The sequence below is a fragment of the Gossypium hirsutum genome, chromosome D07 (assembly GCF_007990345.1).
Source record: "Gossypium hirsutum isolate 1008001.06 chromosome D07, Gossypium_hirsutum_v2.1, whole genome shotgun sequence".
Taxonomy (NCBI): Eukaryota; Viridiplantae; Streptophyta; class Magnoliopsida; order Malvales; family Malvaceae; genus Gossypium; species Gossypium hirsutum.
In genome coordinates this window covers 36,252,100-36,258,300 of record NC_053443.1, presented here as the reverse complement: position 1 = coordinate 36,258,300, position 6,201 = coordinate 36,252,100, and positions in this window count along the sequence as shown.

Here is a 6,201-nt window from a genome sequence, read left to right as displayed (position 1 = left end):
AAATATATTCGATTTGATTCGATTCGAATTCCATCTCACTCGACTCGATTCGAGAAAACTTCAAATAAAGTTAGGATGATAAAATGTGATTCGAAAACTCGAAAATTTTTGATTCAATTCGATTCGATTCGATCGAATGCTCACCCCTAGCCAAGAAATTATTTACAAGTAGGCTTCGGAGCATTTCGTACACTTCCCACACTATCAGCTGGTTTAGCAAGTACTCTGAAATCCTGCTGAGTCGTCTTGTTTTTGTTCGGATGCTCAAACATTGAAGTAGCTCAGCTAAAATCATCTTTATTCTTCTTTGACGGTGATGAAGAATATGACTTGGAAGAACCTCTCTTGTGGAACTCTCGAATTCGTCTATCTCGTTGTATCTTGCAGTTGTACACTTCTTCCATTTTCTATGCACGATCAAATAAGACAACAAATTCTCAAATTTTATTACCTCTGATCATCATTCAGATTTCATCATTCAGACCATCTTCAAATTAGATATATATCTCTTATTCAGTGGGCAAATTTCTAGAGCATATTTACTACGATACACAAATTCTCTCTCGTATTTAGCTACCAGTCTATTTCCCTGATGTAACTCAAGAAATTCTCTCTTTTTCTTGTCTAGATATCTTTTCTCGACATAGTTTTTTTAAACTCAGTCTGAAATAATTCCTAGGAAATTTTCTCTCTAGGTACGATCACTACAATCGTAGACCACCAACTATAAGCTTCCTCTTTTAATAACGACACAGCACATCTAAGAAAGTCATCAGAAGAACAAGCTATTTCTTTGAAAACCCATAAGATATTCTGAAGCCAATACTTTTTATGTTTCTCAATCGAAATATGTCTATTAGGCTCAATCATAGGGGGAGGTGAGGTGCAACCGGAGGTACAATAGGTGGTATACCAAAGGGTACAATCGAGGGTAGAGGTCGTTGAGCCAGATTTTTCATTTGCATAAACTCATTGAACCACTGATTCATATACCCAAAGAACATATTTTTAAGCTCATGTTCTTAAGCCAAAAGAATCGGAACATTACTACTCATCCCATGATTAGAAGTTGGTACATTACTATTAACCTCATCATTGTCAGCACGATCAGATCCGTCTGACATCTTTAATATCTATAAGAAAATGAAGGCTAGATCGAATCAAGCACATCACACTATCACATATTTATATGTAATGTAATTCTAGACATTTCAAACACTATGTTCAACCTAAGAATCGACTAAACTGCAGCTCTGATACCACTAAATATAACACCCCTAACTCGTATCTGTCGCCGGAATAGGGTAACAGAGTATTACTGGACAAATAGAATAGTAAACTATTCAAATCATACATTAATACAAACATAATCAAATTTCATTCAAATACATTCATAATGTCCCTTAATCGAGCCCTCGAGGCTCTAAAATACAATAGAAACAATCTGAGACTAAATCAGAAACATTTGGAAATTTTAAGAAAAAGTTACAAAATTTAGACTGCAGGGGTCACACGGGTAAGACACACGCCCGCGTCTCAGGTCATGTGGACATTCAAAATAGGGACACATGTCCGTGTCCCAGCCCATGTCCATGCCTGTGTAATTTACTGACTTGGGTCACACGGCCAAGCCACACGCTCGTGTGCCAGGCCGTGTGCTAGGCTGTGTATTTGCCTGACTTGTATGTCATGTACGGCTAAGACAAACGCCCGTGTCTCAAGTCGTGTGGCCTCAAAATGAACCTTAAAACACAAGTTCACCATTTAAAGTTTGCTTAGACCTTAAGAAATTCAAATACCAACAAAAATACCAATTCAAAATTACATTAGTCGAGCCAAAAACACATTAAAACCAACCTAATAAGTGTCTAACCAATGTACCCTCATTGGTACCACAAGTATATGTAACATCCCGGTTTTAGTTAAATCAGAACAGTAGTTTTAAAACTACAAATTTGAGGTCAAAATTTTATTTTAATATTATTTTTGGTATTTATAGCATGTGATTATATATGTGTGAAAGTTTCGTAAAAAAATTACTGTTTGAATGCTTAATTCGGTAAAAAGGACTAAATCGCATAAAGCGTAAAAGTTGTGTTCTATAAGCTAAAGGTGTCTAATAGCTATAAAACATTAAGGTAAAGGTCCTTAAGTGGTCAATAGACCATAAATGAGACAGTGGAAGATGTTGGCTTGAAAATTGTGTAATTATTGAAGTTTATAAAGGTTAATTAAGTAAAATAGTAATTAATGTTAAAAATAAACAAAACAAAATTATCATCTTCCATTACCATCTTCAACTGATTTTTAGAAGGGAAAGAATCCATTTTTGTGCTAAACATTTGGCCAAGCTTGTAAGCTCAATCAAGTATGCGTTTTTGTCCCGTTTTTGATGATTTCTATGTTTTTGAGATCGTTGCTTCGTGGTCTAGGTAGCTCATGCCCTAATTTTTGAATTGGTTGATGAATTTGTGAGTTGCCATTTATGATAGCTTGATTTTTTTTGAATGTTGATAATGGAAAATGAATTATTGTTGATAGATTAATATGTTTTGTAAAGTGATTTTTGACAAAAATGTCAAATAGGGATTAAATTGTGAAATATGAAAATTGAGTGGTTAAAATGTGAAATAAATGAAATTTTTGGGGCTACTAGGGGCACTATGGTAATTCGTCCAAGCATGGGTCTTGTTGAATTTTATGAATTTTGTGTATTTGTGAAATATGGACTAAATTGTAAGAAATGTGAAAGTTTAGGGCCAAAGTGCAAATTGGCTTAAATATGTGTTTTTGGACTTAATTGAATGATTATATGATTAAATGAGTTAATTTTGAATACATATAGATCAAGAAAAGAGGAATTCAGAATTAGATCGGGGGAAAGGCAAAATTATCGAGTAATCGATCCGATTCGTCAATTCCGAGTACGAGATAAGTTCGTGTGTAAATAATGCAACATCACATTATTATGTATTTAATGTTTTCATATAGCATGAATTGTATAGTTGCTTTGTGAATTTGGTTGATGATGTTCCAATATCGATTTGAGATTTCGTGTAAGACCATAGCTGGGCTATTGGCATCGATACAAGATTTCCATGTAAGACCATGTCTGGGACATGGAATTGGTACGATACATTATGTACGAGTTTTCCTGAGTATCCTTACTATTCCAAGTGGTTCAACGGGTAATCCAAAGATTATGTCAAAGAAAAGACAATGTATGATCATGTTGAAAAGATACAGGTATGTACGAAAAATTCATGAGTAATGAACCCGATGTATATTGGACATTTTGGCAAGAATGTAAATGAGTAAGTCATTCTTATGAGAATGATCTTGTGATGACCTTGTGATTATAGGTTTATGCTTATGAGGTATAAATATGTGGTAAATTTGATTGATGATTGTGTGAGGCTTTTAGGCCAAATTAAATTGAGACATAATATGTTTAAGTCTTTGTTGTTGATGTATAGGTGAAATTGGCCAATGAATGGCATGTAAATATATGATAATGATTAGATATTGGAATAGCTAGTTATGGATATGCTTTGGTGTTATGTGTGTCGAAATAAATGTTAATACAAAGAAATCATGAAAGAGTAAAATTTGCAATAAAACAGTTTTGGATAGCAGCAGTTGTATAAATTTGAAATATCACCAAAAATTGTGGGAATTGCATTAGAGGTTGAATAAGACATGAAATTAAATCTTATTGATTTTAGTTTCACATAGAAGAAATGGTGTAAGCAAAAGAATCTCATATTATGATATATTTGAATTTTTGTGAGATAAAGTCAGAATAATTACGGAATCCCCTTTTCTGAATTTGGAAAATTATTAAAATTTTATAAAAAGAATTATGGGTTAGAATTTATATTATAAAAATACTTAATGAGTCTATTTTCAAGAGAAAAAAACAGGAACATCATCCGAATCTCGTACTAAGAGATAATTAATTTTTAGAGATGAAAGGTCGGAACTGTCAGATAGTAGAACAAGGACGACTTTGAAGAATTAACTGTACTTATTAGCAACACCAAAAATTCTAAAAATTTTATTGTAAGAAGATATGTGAGTTTAGTTTTGGGAAAATCAAGTGGATCTTAATTTGGAGTTCCGTATCGTAAGATATAAATAATTTAGCGACTATGACTCGAGTAGACAGCTTGATGTGAAATGAGTAAATAGTTGAACTATGTGTAATTATGATTGTATTATCTTGAGAAAATATTGTGAGGATTGGTAAAAGCATGTTAACAGATTGCTTATTATTTACATACAAACTTACTAAGCTATATAGCTTACCCCCTTTCTTTCTTTTTCCTATAGTGTCACAGATACTAGCTCGGGTTGGAGATCGTCAGAGATTCTATCACACTATCAAGCTATTGATCGGTATCAACGTATTCAAGCATTTTAAGTTTATGGCATGTATAGGGGCTCAGTCATTTTGTATATGAGTTATTATGTTTTGGCCAAATGTTTTGGCTTGTAATGGTTAAAGGTTTGATTTATGTGTAGCCACGTAACTTGGCTTATATTGGCTAATTGGTTGTAAGTTTATATATATATTAATTATATGTCAAAGTTTGGTGATTTGAGTTGTGTTTGCATGATACATGATGAGTTGTGGGACCCTCATTTGTTGATGACATCATAAGCAGAGAGTTACACGGGCTGAAGACACGGGTCTATCCCAAGCCACATGGGCGTGTGACCCTCCAAAACATGAAAATTTTCTTAGTGTTCCAAAGTTTCTGATTTAGTTCCGAACCACTTCCAACGTATGTTTAAAGGCCCTTATAAGGGACGGTATGCATGTATATAAATAGTTTTAAATTGAATGAAATTTTATGGCCCGGTTTTGTATAGTTGCTTCTGTTAAGACCGGTAATGCCTCGTATCTTGTCCCGGCGTCGGACACAGGTAAGGGGTGTTACAATATATACAATTTTACAATAAAATAACATTGATTCAATTCATCAATTCACTCAAGAAATACCTAATCAAAATACCTATCAAAGGTACCACAATCACAACATTTCAATTATATATTCACCATACATACTAGCATAACAACTATACCTCATTATCATATAATATGTAAGTTGGTTATTTGTACAAAATATCAATCATAATATTTACATAAGCCAAACATTAACCAAAACAGCACAAGAGCCTATACATGCCATATAATCTGAATTAAAACGTTCCAAAAACTACCGAGATAAGTTGGATAGTGTGACTTTGAGTGCCGATCCGGTCGTCCAACCTTCTGAGAATCTACAATGACATTAAACAACACAAGTAAGCTTAATGAAGCTTAGTAAGTTCAACGAGTTGAACGATAAATCGTACCGAACTAACTATAATAATTCAAAACAATAATAACCATCTAAGAGAACTCCCTGTCATTCACAACTTCAATTGATAAATTCATCCATGTTGAAATTAATCAGAAATAAATAACATATCTTTCAAATTCATTAACAGATTACCTTACTGAAATTTTCCATTCGAAGAGCGACTTGCGGAAAAGAGTACTTCGTCAAAAAAAGCTCATAGAGCTGGTCCACCAGAACACGCCAACAGAAGCTCGTGAGAGCTGAACAGAAGCTCGCAAGAGCTGATCCACCCAAATCATGCCAAACAGAAAGTAAAACACGAGAGTTCGCAAAAAATTTTGAACCCTGGTTTACTTGGGTAATATGTCGATATCACCCTCTAATATCATCTCCACTCCAAACCTCCGTCATACACCAAAACACGAATGTACTCAAATCCCGCGTTCAATTCAAACCAAATATCCAATTCAACATTATAATTCAAACAATAATTTAGTTCCAATAATAGAATATATATATAATACCAATAACCAATTAATAAAAATGTTAAATTTAACTGTACGAACTTACCTGGACTGGATTGTAGTCGTTGCAGAGGTTCAATGACTATTTCGCTATTTTTCTTTTTCCATGAGTATCTACGAGATTTTGATCTAAAATGTAAAATTCTTCATTTATTAGTGTATGTTTCAATTCCAAACTAGTTTACAATTAATACCCTTTTATTTTTCAAAATTACACAATTACCCCAAACTTTTACCATTTTTACAATTTAGTCCGTTAACCTGAAATTCATCAAATTAACCATTTTTCTCAAGTTAATATTTTATCCAAATATAATATGCCCTCAAAA